The 21,454-nt window shown below is 36.3% G+C and overlaps 1 protein-coding gene and 1 pseudogene across 15 annotated transcripts in view; both read right to left on the bottom strand.

The window, feature by feature from the left end:
• Positions 1-21,454, bottom strand: part of DMD (dystrophin) — a 2,162,139-nt gene that overhangs the window by 1,419,545 nt on the left and 721,140 nt on the right. The gene's annotated exons all lie outside the window — the stretch shown is intronic.
• Positions 1,339-3,637, bottom strand: LOC144308271 (RNA polymerase II elongation factor ELL2 pseudogene; annotated as a pseudogene).

The following is a 21,454-nucleotide window of genomic DNA, read 5'->3' as shown; positions in this document are numbered from 1 at the left end:
AGACAATACAACTTGAATCAACATTAGTTCAAAATTCTATATTTTTCACCACATAACTTACATTCCCACATGATAAAACAAATGATAGTTTCAATCAACATCAATGGATAAACTCCATGAAATGAAAGATTGTGCTGTTTGATAAATCACAATATGTTATGGTTAGATGTATCTGCTCTTTTTTATATTCCTAGCTCCCAGAATGAAAAAAAATCGTTAAATATACATTTCATGTACATAATAGTTTGCATATATCTCTTCAAAAACACTTTATAGCAGTATATAAATAGGCTACCCACATGTTTAATTTTATAATTCTGCCCCAAAACTATGATCTGTTACATTTTCATAACATATTGATTTTGCCCAACATTAATAAAGCTGAAAAACTGTTGAAATGGAAATGCTTTAGTCTCCTACAATACAAACAGCAGAAAAAAAAAAAAACCCTACAGTAGTAACATTCATCAGTTGTTTAACCTGAGCGTTTGGTCTACTGAAAATGGCAGCTTTTTATCCTCCATGCATGCTCACATCCACACCACCCCTGCACAGACAGGTCGAGCACATGGATTCAGACAGTAGGAGGCCACAGTGTGCTCCCTACTGCTCTAATCAAGTGGGAAGTGTATAGCTAAAGATTAACCCTACTAGGAACACAGCAAGCAAACACCTTAAGGCAACCCTTGAGATGAGAGGTTAACTTGCAGAGTGTATTTACTGTTCTAGATCAAATGAGCCTGTGTGTATACATGTGTACGCATATCTACGCACACACACATACTTATATACTTTTCTATTCCTTAACCCTCCAAAACATGTCAATTTTTTAAAATTTAGCTCAAATTACTATATATTCTACCATTTAAGGCAAAGAATCTGTAATAAGAAAGGTCAGAAAATAGGCTTATGTTTATCCAAAAGCATTTCACCTTGCACATGACTGGCTTTAAAAAAAATACATCACTTTAAAGTATGGATGTTGGGGCTCCTTGTTCAGAAGGGAGCCTGCTTCTCCCGCCCCCTCTGCCTGCCACTACCTCTGCTTGTGCTCTCTCTCTCACTCTGTCAAATAAATAAATAAAATATTTAAGAAAGAAAGAGTGGACATTGATCACCAATATCTAAAAAATAAATCATTTCTAATGATAAACCTAAGTTTTTAAGGAAAAAAATGATTTGAAGTACAGACACTGGATCCCCAACATTAAACAAACTTATTTTTTATTGACAAACATGTCTTGGGGTGCAGTGGGAGGACCAGGAAAAGCAAATTCAGAATTCCAGGGAAGCAAAGTACACTGTGGAAAAAAATAAATATGTTTACGAACACTGAAACTTTCAACAAGCACAGTTTCTTTCGTTTCTTTTCTTTCTTTCTTTCTGCTTTCTTTCTTTCTGTTTTCTTTCTTTCTCTCTTTTTCTTTTTCTTTCTTTCAATCTCACGGCAGGGATGCCTGGGTGGCTCAGCAGTTGAGCGTCTGCCTTTGGCTCAGGGTGTGATCCTGGTCCTGGGATCGAGTCTCACATCAGGCTCCCTGTGAGGAGCCTGCCTCTCCCTCTGCCTATGTCTCTGCCTTTCTCTCTATCTCTCATGAATAAATAAATAAATAAATAAATAGAATCTTAAAAAAATAAATAAATCTCACGGCAACTCATTTGGAATTTTAAATAAATATGCTTAAATTTATTCACATCTTCTGGTCCAGGCAGAGGTCTCATGCCATGACTCTGCTTGCTCTTGGTCAAATTCACCTATTAGTCTTCTGAAAGGTGTGATGTGAGCCACCTTGTTAGGAAGTTACTTCCATCTGTCTTTTTCATGATAATTGGGACTGGACTGCTTGATCTTCTGATGTTTCTCATGAGACTTCTTCATAAACATCAGATATTCTTTTGAGCCCAGAGAAAGCTGCTTTTGTTGTGCATACAGTTTGAGAAACCTTCTAGCGACAGTCTCCATACAGTCTGGCAGGCCAGACCCTGTACTCATCATACTTCAGCACTAAAGCCATCCTTGTCTAATAGGAGATGATAGCAATGTATTTTGTCAAAATACTAGGACTTCAACTGTTGAAGGTGGCTCCATGGAGGCAGTACAACCCTCTTTAACTCCTTCAATGGGATCTGGACCAGAGTTGGGCAGCTTGGCAATTTCCTCCCCTCATTTTATGGTTTTCTTCCTTTTCTTCAGTTACCTCAATGTGCATTTTAATTTGTCCCTTTTCCTTCTGTTTTTAGACTTTTCTGGACTCTCTGTGAGACACTGAATGGTTTTCTTTCACAGGCTTTGGACACTATAGTACAACAGAACCAAGATTAAGGTTTCCAGAGATGTCCTAAAGGTATTTTTGTCTTGCTGGCCCTAAAAGATACTCGTGTTTTGACTAAAACTGTGTCAACAGTTAGGTATTGAGTACCCCCTGCCGGCTGGAATGCAAGGGGAACTGGAGTTCGAATTTACAGCCTGAGGAGGATTGGAGACCAGTCCGTGGGTTGAAGGCAGTGGTGGAAGGGGCAGCAGGAGGCCTGCAGCAGATTTTTCAGTGATGGGAGTCAAGCGACCATTTCATGTCGGAGGCATTCGGCTGGTCAGGTGACATATTCAAGGATTTTTGTTTGTCTGTTTGTTTGTTTTTTATCCATTAAAGGATCAATGAAACCTGGATGTAAAAGCCAATTCTGAAGAGAAGATGCAGCATCTCTACGAGAACATAGAGGAGATTCTGAATGGCTGGTGTTGGCAGCATGCTGAGAGAGATTTAGTTTGCTTGAGAGCACTGACTCTAACCATCTTCTATTATTTCACTATATCTAGCCCATCTCTTTGAATGAAGCTCTTTAAAACCATAATCCTTTAAGGTATATGAGAGGTCTTTAGGATTCAGATTGGCTACCTGTTGCAGAACTGCTCCCAGGTTTCTCGCAGGCCTTCAGGACCATAAGTATATCACCCTGTCCCTCTGTCACCACAGAGAAATACTGCTGCTACAGTGTGTCTTCTAAATAATATTTGCAAGGTTCATGTGGGTTGAGCCTTTCCTTTAAGGCACTGCATCTGAAACAGCTTGAGGCACTTCCAAATTTGCACTCTTTTCCCTACACAGGGTCTGATGACTTCTGGGCTGCAGTTGTGGGATTCCTCTGCCTGCATCATTCTTTCTCTATCATCTCATCCAAGTTGTTCATCGCATATACTGTAACTTTACCGGGTATAAACCCCAGGCAATTGAGACGGGGGCGGGGAGGGCTCCAGAGCTAGAGAATGTTGACTGAATGAGGTCAAAGTTGCCCTGAGGGTGGTCTTTACCCACATTTGACAAACATAAGTGAAGGTGTACCCTTCACTGAGGAGATCTTTTTCTTAGGATTTTTGACAAGCCCTGGGAGCCCTTGGAACTGAACTGAAGGTCAGAAAGGAATCAAATTTGTGTGGTTCTGTTAGGTCTCGAGTGTCCAGATTGCTGTCGTGAGCTTCACATACAGTTGGGTGACATTGTCTTGCCCCAGCTGCCTGCATGACAGCCTCCAGCACTGTCCTGCCCCCTGGCTCTAGCCTCCACGACCACCCTTGGCTGTTCCAGCTTCTGCAGCCACCTCCACAGCTATGGTCATCCCGCTGCTCACCTACCGTCATATACCCAATTACCAATGGTTGTAGATGAAAAAAAAAATACATGCTGTGATGATTGGTGTGTAAAGGGAATGTTATAAGACAAAAAATATGAATCATTTATTTTAATTCCATTATGATGAACTTCAGAGTCTAAAATTTTAACTTGTTGACTTTAACAGAAATAAGAAAATTATTTTCCCACAACTCATAGATCTTTACAACGGTAAGTAGCTCAAAATATAGATATGTTTTATTTTGTATAGAATTAGGGCTACAAAAATGTTTATAACTCATATTTTTACACATATATTTGGTATCTAACATAAGCCTTGTTATAATTTCTAGCATACTTGATGCTACATGTTTGGATCGATCTACATAGAAGATATTAAAATATGACTCAAATAATACAAGTGTAGTTAGCATCATGAAAAAATCCACCTACTTCTAGGAGGCTTGAAGACTCATCCCATCTTTTAAAAATCTTTTCAAAAAGGGAGTGCCGTGCATGAATAAAGAGTAGGCAATAAACATTTTACTAACAGTATTAAAATGATCATGTACTCATACATTTTGGTCACAAGTGAGTTTTCAGTTTTTCTTCAGAAATGTCCATAAAAACATTATTGCTTTCAACATAATGTAACTGAGTTTCGTATTTTTTTGTAGTTTCACTCTCTACTCTTTTTGAATGATGCTAGGTTATGGTAGAAGCCATAGCACTGAAATAATAATGCAAGATAACCAAAGGAAATGCGTTAACATAAATCAATGAATTCAACAATATTAGACATTTAATCATTACAACCAAGTATTTGGGATTTTTTTTTCTGAAACATATTAGAAATTCTTTAAGCAAACTTCCTAGTGACTACCAGCACACACCAGGAAAATGGTATGTAACATATCTGTTAACGGATTAATTGTGAAAATATTAGCTTCAGAGAAAATCTTATCCCTTATAGCCATAAGCCACACTATCTGCCTGATTTAAGGATAAAGATGTAAAAGGCCAAATTGTGAGATGCTTATTGCATCCCTTCGACCCCAGTGGGGATGAGAGTCAAATGTGGGAGAAACACACTCAAACTGAAGCACAATCTTCATAAATGAAAGAAAATGTACTGAGACTTCAAAACAGATATAGCATAGTTTCCCTAGTGTCCACTGAATTAGCATCTTAAATTTCTAATCTCATAGATTGATGATTACAATTTATTAATTTTAGTTGGACATCCTATCAAACAAATCCAAATAAAGACCTAGATTCCTATACTAGATTCCTTAAGGTTTTTAATTTCATAGAAATTCCATAATATACTACTGTGATACCCTTAACCATGTAGTTTTTTTCACTATATGAATGAGTCACAAAAAACTAATAATAAATACTGTTAGATACATAGTCAACCTATTTAAGAAAACTATTTTAAGAAAGGCCTTTGGTAGTCCAATAATAATAGATAATTTTGATAATTCATTGAAGTCTTATAATTCAGCCAATCCCATATTTATTTAATTTACAGTTAATGAAAGTCTTTCATTCATTCATTTATTCATCATGAATCTGTCCAAATAACAGATACTTATTGGACATACAGTGTGTCAAAACTGAACAGAATAAAGAAGTTATGGGCTGATAATGCTGCTATAAGTATTGGGCTGCACATGCCTCTTTGAATCAGTAATTTTCTGCCCTGTGGGTAAGTATCTACTAGTGCAATTGCTGGGACCTAGGGCAGTTTTTTTTTTTTAACTTTTGGAGGAGCCTCCATACTGTTTTCCTACTGGCTGCACCAGTTTGCATTCCCAGCAACACTGTAAGAGGGTTCCCCTTTCTCCACATCCTCAACATCTGTTGTTTCCTGTATTGTTCATTTTAGACATTCTGATGGGTGTGAGGTGGCATCTCATCATGGTTTTGATTTGTATTTCCCTGAAGATGAGTGATCTTTTCATATGTCTGTTAGCTGCCTATATGTCTTCTTTGAAAAAAAATGCCTGTTCATGTCTTATGCCCATGTCTTACCTGGATTATTTGTTCTTTGGGTGTTGAGTTTGAGAAGTTCTTTATAGATTGTGGCTAATAACCCTTTATCAGATATGTCGTTTGCAAAATCTTCTCCCATTCTATCAGTTGCCTTTTAGTTTTGTTGATTGTTCCCTTCTCTGCGCAGAAGCTTTTTATCTTGATGCAGTCCCAATAGCTCATTTTGCTTTTATTTCCCTTGCCTCCAGAGACATGTCTAGTAAGAAGCTGCTATTGCCAAAGGTCAAGGAGGGTGCTGCCTGTGTTCTCCTCTAGGATTTTGATGGTTTCCTGTCTCACATTTATTTTATTTTTTAAAAGATTTTATTTATTTATTCATAGAGACACAGAGGGAGAGAGAGAGAGAGAGAGAGGCAGAGACACAGGCAGAGGGAGAAGCAGGCTCCACGCAGGGAGCCCGACGTGGGACTCGATCCCGGGTCTCCAGGATCAGGCCCTGGGCCACAGGTGGCGCTAAACCACTGTGCCACCAGGGCTGCCCGCTGTCTCACATTTAGATCTCAGCCATAAAAAAAAAAAAAAAGAAAGAAAGAAAGAAAGAAAGAAAGAAAGAAAGAAAGAAAGAAGAAAGAAAGAAAAGAAAAAGAAATCTTGATATCTTGATTTTGCAATGATGGAGCTAGAGTATATTATGCTAAGCAAAATAAGACAGTCAGAGAAAGACAAATACCATATAATTTCATTCATATGTGGGATTTAAAAAACAAAACAGATGAACATAGGGGAATGGGGCATAAAAGAGAGAGGGAGGCAAACCATGAGACTCTTAACTATAGAGAACAAATTGAGGGTTGCTAGAGGAGAAGTGGGCAGGGTTTGGGCTAAATGCATGATGGTTACTGAGGAGGGCAATTGTTGCGATGAGCACTGGGTATTATATGTAAGTGATGAATCACTAAATTCTACACCTGAAACCAATTTTACCATACATGTTAACAGACTATAATTTAATTTAAAACTTGAAATATAAAAAAGTTATGATGAGCACTGGGTGTTATGCTCTATGTTGGCAAATTGAACTCCAATAAAAAAAATTTTTTTAAGTTATGGGCTGGACTATGTCTCCTTTTTTTTGCATCTACATTTTTCCTTAGAAACATTTATATCTAATGAGAGAAGATGTTAATTGAAAGACCCATAATATGAAGTGTAGTTTCAATGAGTTAAGCACAGAACTACTCCAATATGTACCTATATGTACATTTTGAAACATTTATATCTTAAGTTTTTATTTAAATTCTAGTTAGTTAATATACAGTATAATATTAGTTTCAGGTATAAAATATAGTGATTCAGCACTTCCATACATCACCCAGTACTCATCACAATAAGTGCCCTCCTTAAACCCCATCACCTATTTCAGCCATCCCCCCAACCACCTCCCCTCTGGTAACCATCAGTTTGTTCTCTATAGTTAAAAGTCTGTTTCTTATTTTGCCTCTCTCATATTTTCCCCTATGATCATTTATTTTCTTTCTTAAATTCCACATATGAGTAAAATCATATATTTGTCTTTCTGATTGACTTATTTCCCTTAACATAATATTAACGAGCTCCATCCATGTCATTGCAAATGGCAAGATTTTATTCTTTTTGATGGATGAGTAATATTCCATTGTGTGTATAGGTGTGTGTATGTATGTGTGTACCCCACATCTTCTTTATCTATTTATCATTCAATGGACATTTGAATTGTATCTCCTCAAAATTCATAGGTTGAAGTCCTATCCCCCCCACCACAGAATCTGACTGTATTAGGTGACAGGGCCTATATAGATAGGACCTATACCTGAGCATTTTAAGTTAAAATGAGGCTGCTAGGGTGGGATCTAATTCAATCTGACAGGTATCCTTATAAAAAGAGGAAATATGGATACACAGAAAAACATCAGGGACATGGGGACACATAGGAGGGACCATGTGAGGATGCAGTGAGAAGATAGCCATTTGAAAGCCAAGGAGGAAGGCCCCAGAAGGAGCCAAACCTGATACCTTGATCTTGGACTTCAAGCCTCCAGAACTGTGAGATGAAATTTCTGTTAACTAGGTTACCCGGTTAACAGAAACTGGGTTACCCAGTCTTTGGTATTTTGTTATTGCAGCCCTAACAAACTAATAAAAAAGACATATTTAAGAGACACTGATTCTGTGGCATGGCACAAAATATCTCACGAAACTAAAGTTGTTGAAATTAAAGATGTATTTATTACAGGTGGAAATTTTAGAAAATACACTTCAATTACTAGGGTAAAATTATTTAAAATTGTTTAAATAGAAGATATTTTTAATCATTCATTGATTCAACTTCCAAAATACATAAATGTTATCACTTTGTAATTTTATGTTTTATGTGGGGAAGATACAAGTATTTCAAGCTAAACAACTTAGATTTAAGTGTTAGGTTAGTCAGTTGCTTGGATTACAAACGTGTATGTCTTCTCAAATTACAAAAGAATTTGTTTTAATATTTAATTATTTTTGAGAGAGAGAAAGAGCAGACAGGGGTGGGGAGGAGCAGAGGGAGAGGGAAAAGCAGACTCCATGCTGAGCATAGAGCTGATGCAGGGCCTGATCTCATGACTCTGAGATCATGACCTCAGCCAAAATCAAGAGTCAGATACTCAACTGATTGAGTACACCACAGGTACACCACAAATAAAAAAAGAAAACAGTTTAAATACATCATTTTCTTATAATGACTCTGGCAATTCCTTGAGGGTTATTATTATTATTATTATTATTATTATTATTTTCCCTCCTCCCAAACAAAACCAAATGACTTTCAGGAAATTCATGGCTACATCATTTCCTTTCTCTCAAAGAAAATAATCATACCAACCCCTTAAAGAATTGCTAAAATATTAAACAAGATTATGTATTGGAAAGCAGTTTTAATTTGAACTGAATTACATAAGTGTTGATAGTTATTTACATTTTGTTTGATCATTGTGTTTACCTCAAATCTTCCAAGAACCAGCAAGGGTCATCTATTTTACTCTAGTCACTCTAGAAAGGTACTTATTAAATCTTTACAAGTAGTTGTTTAGACTTGAAGTATATTCTTTTTTAAAGATTTCCAACACAAGAGAGTATTCATAGCCTTTATTAAAACATTCTACTGCTTTAACCTATCATACTCTTAGAAAACTCTCAATGAACTGAATCTAAATCACTTCTGTTATAATGTGAGCATGATGCTTTTTACTCACCTCAGTTAAATTAGATAAGTGAATTAGAAATTGCTTGCTCATATGCTATACATCTCTGCCCACAGGTAGATTTTTGTAATGCCATATGCACAAATGTAAATAGATGTACACAGTGCTTGAATTTATGGACTTATCTGGTTATTACTTAGAAATATTGGCTCTAATTTGAATTACAAAGAATAGAGCTAAGCAACTGGAAGATTATCAGTCAGCTCTATAATCACTCAAAGATGCTGGTTCCTTTCATTGCCTAAAGGGATATAACAAGTCTAAGAGATTGGATCAAATGGGATTGACAGAAAGCTAAATAATTATTTTTAAGAATCACTACATTAGGATTAGAAAACTTCTCTAGAGAAAAAAAGTGTTTCTCTGAGTTTTCACTTAAGTATATGAACCCTTTGGGCTCTTAGAAGTAATGCATATTTTTGTAAAGCTATGTAAACATTATGTACATAAACAAAAATGATTATAATGTCTCATGAAGCGATAAGAAGAAATTAATTTTTATTTATGTTCTCATTTTGTGTCAGCAGTGAGAGAAGCTAACGGTTGGTTCACTTACTCTAACATACTTTCATGGGCTAAATCACAACTCCATTATCATCTTATGCTTAGATCCGCGACGGGGATGCTCTCCCCTCCCATTTAATTACCATCCCATTTCGTCATGCACACCAAGTACATTTCTCATCTAAGTTTCTCTGTTTGGTTGAGTTGGTTTTTCAAAACAGAAGTGAAAAGTTGCTATCAGAGGAATATTTGGATAAAGGCAACTGAAGAAAATTTGGAAGGTAAAACTTAAGTATCTTGACCCTTGAATATACTGAGGCCAGGGATAGAATGTAGGAGCCGAACTGTGCCCAGCAAGACTGGCATGAAGAGATAAAGTGTTCCCAGGAGTACGTCCACTATGAAAGGAACACTTATGTGCCATGGACCACACAATGCAGCAGCAACTAGGATTTACAAGAAAAGGAGTCAGCAAGCAGCCCATGTCATAGTCATTTGATTTTAGTTTCAGACTCTGGAATATAGTTCCCAGCTAAATGAATTTTATGTGTGATGAGCCTTATGAAAAATAACATTTCTGGATTTTTGTTTTCTTTCCTACTTTAAATACATAGCAAGTTAAAAAGGATAAGCAAGTTTACCTCACCAATGGTGAAATGGAAATACCATCGAGTAACTCATTGAAAGAAATAAAATAACACCCATCCTGAGACTAAAACAAGGCCGAGTACTAATGACTAATGTTTAGCCAACTCTATGAGTCTCTTCTCAATTTTGCATGTTTTTACAAACTGCTAACCAAAGCAGCATATTATAAAATGGCAATGCTTTATATCTTCACTGTCTACCATATGGTCCAGGGTGGAAAAACATGTCCTGATGTACTGGGAAGCACTTATTGTAGGTTTCCCTGAAAAGATCATTCCTACTCCCTTTTAACTGATCCTGCAGTACTACCTGACTGATTTCAAGAAACCTGTGAGGGTATACTTGCCACTTCTAAAGGTACAGTTTACAGGTGACACCCAGACACTGAGATGAGTTAAGTAACTTATCTGAGACCACGGAGGCCACAGGATTGAGTGAGTTTCTGCAGTGTGACCTCAGATCCATCTGGCTACAAGTCTGTGTTCTTTTGTGATGTCCTTTACTCAGTGGAACAGGCAACATTCAGTATGCCTTGTAATGTGTGCTACATAACCAAGCGAGATGTACAGATGCTGAGTTGTTTTTGAGTATTTTCATATTTCATTTTTGCAGAAGTTTGACTGGATTGAACTACACATTTTATCTAACCTACCTGACAAGGGTGTGAAGCCTAATGTTATAATTTAATCTAAATTTTTTTGACATTTTACCTCCCTATTTGTTTATTTTTCAAAATCAGAAAATACACTCCTAGATCAAGAAATGTGCTCTTTTCCGAAGTCTTATTTTTCAAAGGTAAACATGACTGTCTTGATTTGTTAATGAAATTTTGTCTTGGTGGTTATGCTAAAAACATAGTGAGATTTTTAACATGAAGAAGCATGTTCCCCTGTGCCTTTACAGTCACTTCCATATATTATTTATTTTTACAAGTTTATGAAGTGCTAATGAATAAATCTGGAAAGGCTCGTTTGTTGTTGCTGTTATTATTTGCATGAAGGCTATTATGTAATGTTCTGTGGCAGCTTAATAGACTGCATTCTCCAGCTCCCACCATTCAATTGGGATACCGGAAAATAAAGAGCAGGAGTCCTAAGGAGCATTCCAGCACGAGTATGTCTATGCCAGGGTTCACTGCATTCCTGGGCATTCTTTGGTATTTTAAGGTTTTACGGTTCATGATTGTTTTATTCCTCACAGTCTCTGGTCTTCTTGAGGGGAGCCCTTTACCATTGTACTTAATGTAAAACATGAACTTCACATAATATAGAGATATCTCAGAGCTCAATACCACCACTGTAGTTACTGATACAGGGATTTTTCTCCTAAGTATTGTCTTAGAACCTTTTTGTTCTTCCTTCTTCATGAAATACCTGCCAACCAGTCATTTATGGCAATAACAGAGCTATTCATGGTAAATTTGAAGAGCCAGAAGAGGTGAGAATCACAAGTGAAGCTTTGTCTTCTCCACCTCAAGTTCTAGATCTTTACTACTTATAATGGGCATTACTCATACAGCAGACTCCCTGAATCTGCTGAACTGATACACATCACCAGGCCTGAAGTACAGATTGCTTGAATTCTTGTCCCAGTTCTACCATTTCCCAACTTAGTAATATCTCTCAGCAAACACATAATTTTATTATGGTTTAGATTTCCCACTAGTGAAAGGGAAATAGAAGTATCTGGGCTGGTACCCTCCTAGCCAGGTCACTGTTAGGGTCAGATAGGTCAACGAATGTGAAAATGCTCCAAAAACTGTGATAAATTATTGAGAGCTTGTGACTAGTTAACATTCAGAGCTTAATTGGTAGAAAATTAGCTTTTGTTTCCAAATGTGATAAGTCTACAGCATAACAGAATTTTAATACAGAATATAGCAAAAGATTTCAGCATGACACTCAAACAACTAGTGTTTCATATTTTACTTACAGTCTATTATGGCTTATCTTTTATACAAGAGTTGAAAATATTTTTCTTTTAAATTATAAGCCAGGAACATAATCTATTATGTGTTTTATTTGGAATCAAGTGAGTGAAAAATGAATATCCCTCTATACTTCATTCTAACTACACACTGAAATACTCTACTTATAAGAAATCACAAATTCTAATGTGTATGCACAAAAATTGCACAAAATAACCTAAGTATTAGAGAATGGAGAATAATGGGGACTGTAAATAAATGGAGAGTTCATGCTAAAGGTGGCAAAGCTATTTAATTATTACTGAGGTTAATATTCAGAACAGGCAAAGGATTACCAGATCATTTGCTTTTCCAAAGACGCTAGACATTTATAGTTTTATATTACATTTCCTAAACTTCAAACATTGGTAACTAGTAAAAGCATTATTTATTAAACACCATGTCAACTAAACAGAACTTTATTTGAATATACTTGTAATTTTATTTTTTATTTAAGTTCAATTAGCCAACATACTGTACATACTTAGCTTCCAGTGTAGTGTTCAATACTTGTAATTTTAGATACAAAACACAAATTCCTAGAAAGACACAAGCTACTCATACTGACAAAAAAAAAAAAAGAAATCTGGAAAATGGAGAAGAAACCTGAAAGTCTAAATAAAAAATGAAAAGTCTTATTTAAATATATTTAATCTTTCATTTAAAACTTCCCCAATAAAGAAAATTTATGGACCCAAAGGGAGAATTCTAAATCAAATCTTAGCAAATGTTAGGAAAGATATCTAGCAACAGGGCAGCCTGGGTGCCTCAGCGGTTTAGCACTGCCTTCAGCCCAGGGTTTGATCCTGGAGACCCAAGATCGAGTCCTATGTCAGGCTCCCTGCAGGGAGCCTGCTTCTCCCTCTGCCTATGTCTCTGACTCTCTCTCTGTGTTTCTCTCATGAATAAATAAATAAAATCTTTAAAAAATAAGAAATCTAGTGACAAATAAAAAAGATTATATACATATTATATATGTTTGGTTTAGATCAGGAATGCAAAGCTATTTTTACCCTAGGAAGTGAAGTAGTGTGATTTTACACATTAAGAGAATAAAAAAGAAAACTAATAGGATCATTTTAAGTGATCCTGAAAAGAATATCTGCTAAAATTCAGTACCTGGTAATGATGAAGTCTTTTAGAATAGTAGGAATAAAAAGCATCTACAACAAACCTACAAGCAATATCATACTTTATGGTGATTTACTGGAAGCCCTACCTCTGAGACCTAAAATGAGAAACAGATCAACAATAATCTCATTGTGCTAGAGTATACAGCACAATACGGCAAGAAAAACTGATTAAATGAACAGCAATCAGAAAGGGAGAAGCAAAATTATAATTACAACCTGTATATGTACAGCTGAGTGATGCAACAGATAAACCATTCAAATTATAAGTAAATTCAGCATGATCCCTGGATACAAAGCCAAGGAAGAAAAATCAAGTTGTATGTCTCCCTATCAGTAAAAGACAAATAGAAAAATGAAATTTTGGGCAGCCCTGGTGGCTCAGCGGTTTAGCACCACCTTCAGCCCAGGGCATGATCCTGGAGACCCAGGATCAAATCCCACGTCAGGCTCCGTGCATGGAGCCTGCTTCTCCCTCTGCCTATGTCTCTGCCTCTCTCTCTCTCTCTCTCTCTGTGTCTCTCATGAATAAATAAATAAAATCTTAAAAAAAAAGAAAAATGAAATTTTGAAACGATACCATTTACAACAAAAATATAAAAAAATATCCAAAAAATGAATAAATATCGTAAAAAGCCTAAGACCCACTATCCTGGAAACCATAAAACATTTTTAAGAGAAAAAAATAAAGGCCTAAATAAATTAAAGGCTATTCCATATTCATGAATTTAAAAACTTTACATAATAAAGATATTAGTTCACTACAAATTAATCCATATAGTCAATAAGCCCCAGTTATAATCACAGCAGGTTTGGGGAAAAAAACAAGCTGATTCCAAAATCTATATGAAAACGTGAATAAACAAAAATAAGATAAATTTTTAAAAGGAAAGAACAAATGTGAAGGGTTTACACTAACCAAGATAGATTTACAGTTTCCTTCAGCTTGACTCAACTTTGACTATATGCCCCTTCTTTTTCTCAGAGCACTGGAACGCCTGGGTGGCTCAGTGGTTGAGTGTTTGCCTTCAGCTCAGGGCGTGATCCTGGAGTCCCAGGATTGAGTCCCACTTTGGGCTCCCTGCATGGAGCCTGCTTCTTCCTCTGCCTATGTCTCTACCTTTCTCTGTATCTCATGAATAAATAAATAAATAAATAATCTTTAAAAAAATCTGACAATATCAAGTACTGATGAGGATGTGAAGCAATTTGTACCTTTACTCACTACTGGGAAACTCTTTTGCAATGCCTATAAAGCTAAATATGCATATCCCCAGTAATTTCAATCTTGAGTATATACTCAATACAAAAGCATACATATTTTCACAAAAATACATGTACAACTATGTTCATACCAGCATTATTTAAAATGATCCTAACTGGAATCAGCACAAATTTTCTGAGCAGTAGAATATATAATTAAACTATATATTCACAAGAACGAATACTATCCAGCCACAAAAATTAAGGAACTAATGCTATAAGCATCATGGATGCAACTCACAAACATGACATTGGGTTAAAAATGTCAATTACAAAACTATATATTATACAATTGCATTTACATTAAGTTAAAAATAAAACTATTCTGAGGCAATATAAATCAGGATAGAGGTTAACTTTGAGGAGGTGTGAAGTTTATGACTGATACAGCTCGATAGGACTGTGTCAATTGTTGGCAACATGTTATCTTCTTATCTGATATGGAACTACAGGTGTGTTACCTTCGTGAAGTCTTTGACCTAAAATTATGATTTCTGTACTTTCCTAGGTGCTCTGATAAAAAAATTCTAATTGTGCTGTAATGTGAAGTTTAAGGATTATTCTAGAAACCAAAAAGACCAGAACTCTTTTCAGACAATATTAGAATTATCTTCATAAAGAATATCACCATTCCAATATATTCATATACGTACACTTAAATTCATAAAGAATACTATCATCCCAATATATTTGCATAATATAATAATTTTCTCAAGGTTACACAGTAATTGTCTTCTGTGAAATTGAGAGATTAGGAGAAATCACACAGATCTGGACACCAGTCCTGTTCTGCCATTTGAAAGCTACATAAACTTGGACTTAATTCCACTATGCATTGGCTTTTTCATTTGTGAAATAGGGAGAGCATTACATATAAAGTGTGTAAAATTTTTGGTAAAGGATGAGCACACAAAAGTGCTAATAATTATAACTTCATGGGCAACAATTGTTGACACTTGGCTTAGTGAAATTATTTCCATTAGTTTAAAAAAATTTTTAAACATACTTTTGATTTGCCAAGTATAGAATTAAAAACTGGAGAGAAACATCAAAAATATTTTCATCCATATCCTTCTTCATAAATATTCTTTTTTCTCAGTTCTATAGGCTTTAATATTCCCTAGACTCTTTCCCACCACAAATGATCCCAAAGGTATATACTATAAATAGTTTTAATTGCACTCCCCATTTTCACGCCATGATAGAAAAGAGGACATTATAGCCTTTCTGAACAACTACCTTTTAGCAGACTATCTTCCTTTCAAACAACAAAGACATAATTATGATATGAGGTGCCTCAAAAAAGGGAGTGGTCATGTACAAAAAATGGCTTCATGGAGAAAAATTTGAACTGAGTTTTCTACATTAAGTAGTTTTTAAAGCAGATGACAAACATGACTATTCTGAGTAATAGTAATAGCATATACAAGGACAGTGACAGTATCAGAAATGGCTTAGAGAAATAGAATATAGGTTAAAGGATATGTGGAAGCTAATAGATGACACGTATTGAGAAACAGGTAGGGGTCAGGGGCAATAAAAATCATTGCAGACTTAAGTTATTAGACTCTGTTGAGAATGGAAAGCAACTAAGGATTTTAAACAGGGGAGAAACAGTAATAAATGGCTTTTGACAGGCTACAGCAATTTTAATGCAGAAATTAGATTAAAGAGAGGTAAGAATCCAGGCAAGGACTTTACCTAGGATAAATAGTGACAAGAACAAAGATTAAACAATTAATATGAGAGACAATGAAGAAATTCTGTGACTGATTACATGCAGAGGGCTCACAGGGACAGGAAAGGGAGGAGTTGGGAATGATTCCAGGTTTCTTGTACAGGTGTCATGGTGAATGGCTGTGTAATAACAAAAATGGGGAAACCAGCAAAGGATGAAAGTTTAGAGGGAAATAGGGCACAAGGAGTTAAGTTTCATCTCGCTGAGCCTGAGATGCGTTTTAGACTTCAAATCAGACATATACAGAAAAAAGTGGGACAGAGGAAATTGGGCTCAGGAAAGAAATATGGGCAAAAGACACCCAGGCTTATTAACTTTGGCTTATTTTTGATACAATCTTCTGAAGGAATACAGAGAAAAGCCTTCTTTCTACAAAACTATACCTGTCCCTAATCTCTGCTTAGGTTTTTCTTTAAATTAAATAATCCCTAGTTCTGTAAACATTCTTTAAGTGCCACCATCCTAGTAAAATCCAGTTAAAATGCTCAACTACAAAGTGTATTCAAACCAACTCAGAATTATTAGTCCCTGTGGTCTAGATACCATACCATGCCCAGGAATGCACTAATTTACTAAGAATCTATATCATTTGCTTTCATTTAATAACAATCTTGTGCCCAAGAAGTGTCTGTCTGTCTCTCTCCATATATGGACACATATGCATGCATGTGCATATACACATATACATCCATACATTAAAAAATGTAAATCTACATAAATGTTAAGTGTATACATATACATATATATGTACACATCTGTACAAAGTTATACACATATATATTTACACTTACATGAATGGATGGGAAGTCAGACCTTCCTCATCAAAAACCTAATTGATTTAAAGATACTACTTTTTACAAGCAGCAAGATTTCAGACAAACATACCTTTCTTGAGTTAAAACATGAAAGACAAGAATATTACATTTGAATGTGACATTCTAACTTTACATGTCATTGTTATAAATTTTCTAAAGTCATGTGGGAGAGGAAATTATCCATTAACCACTCCTTTTCAGACAAAGTGTATACAGTATCCCAGCTAAAACCTCAAATGGCTTCTTTCCCCAAAACTTTCTGACATTGCAGAGTGAATAAAGGAATCCAATCATTTTCAGTCCAATTCTCTGGCACATAAATCAGGTACCAGGAAAGAATATATTAAAAACACAGACATTCTCCACCAGCCCACAGAGGGATAAGAAGGCTCATCTTATCCATAGACATACCATTGAAGGCTTTGCAAAATATTTTAGGTAAATCAAAATACTTTATATGCATTCCACTCCATCGGATCAACCAACTTAATAAATCCCCCAAAGAATCTGCCTCAATGCTACTACTTAAGGGACAACTGGGTGGCTCAGCAGTTGAGCATCTGCCTTTGGCCCAGGACGTGATCCCAGGATGCTGGTTTGAGTCCCACATCGGGCTCCTTGTGGGGGGCCTGCTTCTCCATCTGCCTATGTCTCTGCCTCTCTCTCTCTCTCTGTGTCTCTCATGAATAAATAAATAAAATCTTAAAAAAAATACTACTACTTAATATTTGTACAAATTGCTTAATGTCATCTGATATAAAGTTGGTTTTCATGTCTTGATTTTAATGAATGTATGTTAGTTCTTAGAGGCCTTTTTTATCTTCAAAAATTCTTATTTTATTCAATAAACAAGTTGAGTAACTTCATTAGATGAGCAATAAACTGAATATGTATTTAATAATCTGTTCTAAAATTGTATTTTCTGGGATCCCTGGGTGGCGCAGTGGTTTAGCGCCTGCCTTTGGCCCAGGGCGCGATCCTGGAGACCTGGGATCGAATCCCACATCGGGCTCCCGGTGCATGGAGCCTGCTTCTCCCTCTGCCTTTGTCTCTGGCGCTCTCTCTCTCTGTCTCTCAGTCTTTCATGAATAAATAAAATCTTAAAAAAAAAGAAAAAAAAAGAAAATTGTATTTTCTAAGTTATTCTTCTTCAGAAGAGGATGCTTGTCTGTGTACATTCTTTTGATAAATCTTTATTTCTCCATAATAATAGACAGTAACTTTAAAATGAAGGTCATTTAACATAATAGTCCAAATGCCTTTTATATGCCAAAAACTCTCCTGGGTCCAGGCCTTAGACAACTTTAATACATCTAGTTGGACTCTCAAGTGTTTACATGCATAGAAGAACATATCTACAAATGGGACTTCAATAGCTCTGCCTTTTCTCTGGAAGGTGTTTTCATTAGAACAACTTCTAAAACTAGACGCCTATGTTTCCAGTTCTTTTTTATTAGAAACAACTCTCTCCCTAGAACAATAGATGTTCCTTATATTCTACTTATAGTCTTTCTTCAGTTTTTCAAATATAAAAGGCCCCATAGGGCCCACACACCTTCCAAACACCCTCTTTATTTTGTTTTAGTTTCTGCGTAAATGCTGTCTTCTCAAGAAAGCATCCCCTTACTACTCACATATAAAACTGCTCCCTTCTCCAGTCTTTTCCTTATAGTTCTTACCACCTTTTTCATAATATAAAACTTACTTATTTATTATGAGGTGTGCTTAGAATGTAAGCTTCATAGAGAAATCATTTATGCTTTGCCCATGCTTAACCTCAAAGCTTAGACTTGGCTGGCACCTAGTAGACATGCAAGACATATTTGTTGAATGAATAAATACTGTTCTTCTGTACAGAACACTTTCCTACCCTTTACTATGGCCTAATTAACTTCTACTTTTCTGACCTTCTAGAGCAAGATAGGGCATCTAGCAATGTCTATTTTTGTCCACTGAATTCACCAGGGCCATAATTTTACACTACATCGTACTTGATTAGTGTGGGCCCAGGAGGGCAGGTGTCATGACTATTACCCCTGCTTCTCCCTGCCATTGTAGTCCCAGCTGTCATCCAGGCAGAGAGCTGCTGCTCAATACATGTTTGCTGACTGAATTTTAGTGGAGTTTAGTATCACACACCAATCCTAACTCTTAGGTAAGCCCCTTCTATCTGCCAAGTCTCCTCTAACACCACTCTTCTGAACTTCAGAATTGCAGCCAAATTTCAGTTTCTTGAGGATGCCATGCTCACCTCATCTTATGTTTCCCCTTCCTGAAAACTACCCATCTACACCATGTACTTTACACACACTTTATGCAGATCCCTCCAACATATCCTCCAGACCCTAGCTTAATCACTTTCCTAGGGAATCAGGGAATCATCTTTGCCCTCAAATTTCAGTTGGAGTCATATAATTATGTTGTCACAAAACCTTGTTCTTTTCCTTCATAGAAATAAGCTATGTCCATTCTTAAACATTTGCTAATTTCTATAAATATCTGATTAAGGTCTATTTCCTCTGCTAGACTACAAGAACCAAGAGAGCAATCACCATGTCTACCATACCTACCATGGTGACCACGAATGAAAGGAATTAGCCTTTGATTTTAAAGAGGGAGCCTGGGAAATGGCTACCATTGTTTCTAGTTTCCAAGGAAGGCAGCAGGCTCACAGATTACTCACTCCTGACCCAGGATGGTAATGACAAATTCTCTTTTTGTTCACTGTTTTGCCTCTGTTACCCAGCACAATCTCAGGGACATAATAAGAACACAGTAAGTATTCACTGAGAAAATGAAAAACAAAATGCAGATGTTCAGAAAGACATATGATAATGTCCTCCAGAACTGAATACTCTACATAAATTACTAATCTCAGTTATTTAGCCAAGCTATTTCTCAATAAAATCAGTTAATGGGCATCACTGCTTACAAATCAGACTCTCTGTGCATTGGCATCCTAGACATCTCTGAAGTTAAGGACAAGTTTATGACCTGTGGTGACATTGCTGAGGGACAAGTTGAACCTCTGAGAGAGAATCAAATTAATTTACAACAGACGGTACTTTTCAGAATATTATCCTTCATAAGCCATGCTATCTCAGAATCCCTAAGCATATGTTCTGACCTAACTTTGTTTTTCTTAAAACTTTTTAGCTGAATGGCTTCTAGAAGTCCTCTTAAAAAGTTAGAGAAAATCTAACTTATAATAAAGTTCATAGGATTAAGTCAACACATATAAAAATATTCTATAAGGAGTATTTTCAGAGTTCAAACTCCATATGATAAGAACATGTCCCTCTCTAATTGTATTAAAACAAGGACTCTCCTTTTGCACTTGGATGGCACTTGGTTAAGCATTCAACTTTAGCTCAGGTTGTGATCCCGAGGTCCTGGGATCAAGCCCCACATCGGGCTCACCTCAGGGACTCTGCTTCTCCCTCTGCTTATGTCTCTGCCTCTCTCTCTGTGTCTCTTAGGAATAAATGAAAAAAAAAAAAGGATTCCCATTTCTAGTTTGCCTCATCTGCATCTCTTCATTAAAGACCACTGGGTATCCATTTGGGGGCTTGAGATGGTGCCTCAGTACACTAGAGCAAAACAGATGAAGACATTGCAATGTTGGAAAAGGAGTGGGATAAACATTCAACACTAACAAGTCTAGGGGAATAAGCGATTGATGACCAGACCTAGCTCCAACAAAAGCCCTTGAGGATTCTTTTTAGATCCCTGCCAGTTTTGTTTTTCTTTTGTTTTATTTTGGCCCCTTGTATGGAGTCCATATACCTGTTTTTCTTTCCTAAAATTGTCCCTATTCTAACAGAATTCCTCTGGGCCCCGTATAAAATATACTAATGGCTCACAGTTTCTGGAGCACACATGGAATTCTTATTATGTGCAAAAAATACTTGCGTTGCTGTTAAAGTGACTGTTCTAATGTACTTGTTGATCTGTCTTTTTCTCCTTTATCATTTCTTCTCTCCTCCTCCTTCTCTACCAACTCTACTTTCTCTCCTCTTTCCTCTTAAAGTTCAACCAGATTAAGATTAGATTATATCATTTGCAAAGAACCCAAGAAAGAATCACCAAAATGTCAAAGTCACACAAAAGCCCAGCATTCCAGAACAATTCAAATCAATGGACAAATAAGGCACAGAATTCAAGCATGGATTCTTCTAAGATTGAGAAAAGTGATGGGATGGGAAGAAAGAAACATTAAGGCGTTCTCCCCCAGGAATTCTTACTAACCCTGCCCTTTTAGACACTAGTCTAGATTAACCAAAAGTCAGGTCACAGTAAGGGAGTATGTAGAGGGAAATGAGAGTATCAAAAGGGAAAAGGGAGTTGTGGGGAAAAGAGGAGGCTAGGAGGTAGCAGTCAACACTAATTAATGGTGAGGCAATCACAGACAATGGCACATGGAGTCCGTATGATTTAGGGGAAGTCAATACATGCTCAGCTATCTTAGTAGATATATCTGGACCAATTATATAAAGACAGAAAATA

The sequence above is a fragment of the Canis aureus genome, chromosome X (assembly GCF_053574225.1).
Source record: "Canis aureus isolate CA01 chromosome X, VMU_Caureus_v.1.0, whole genome shotgun sequence".
Taxonomy (NCBI): Eukaryota; Metazoa; Chordata; class Mammalia; order Carnivora; family Canidae; genus Canis; species Canis aureus.
The sequence above is the reverse complement of the archived record's forward strand: the minus strand, read 5'-3'. Positions and strand labels throughout refer to the sequence as shown.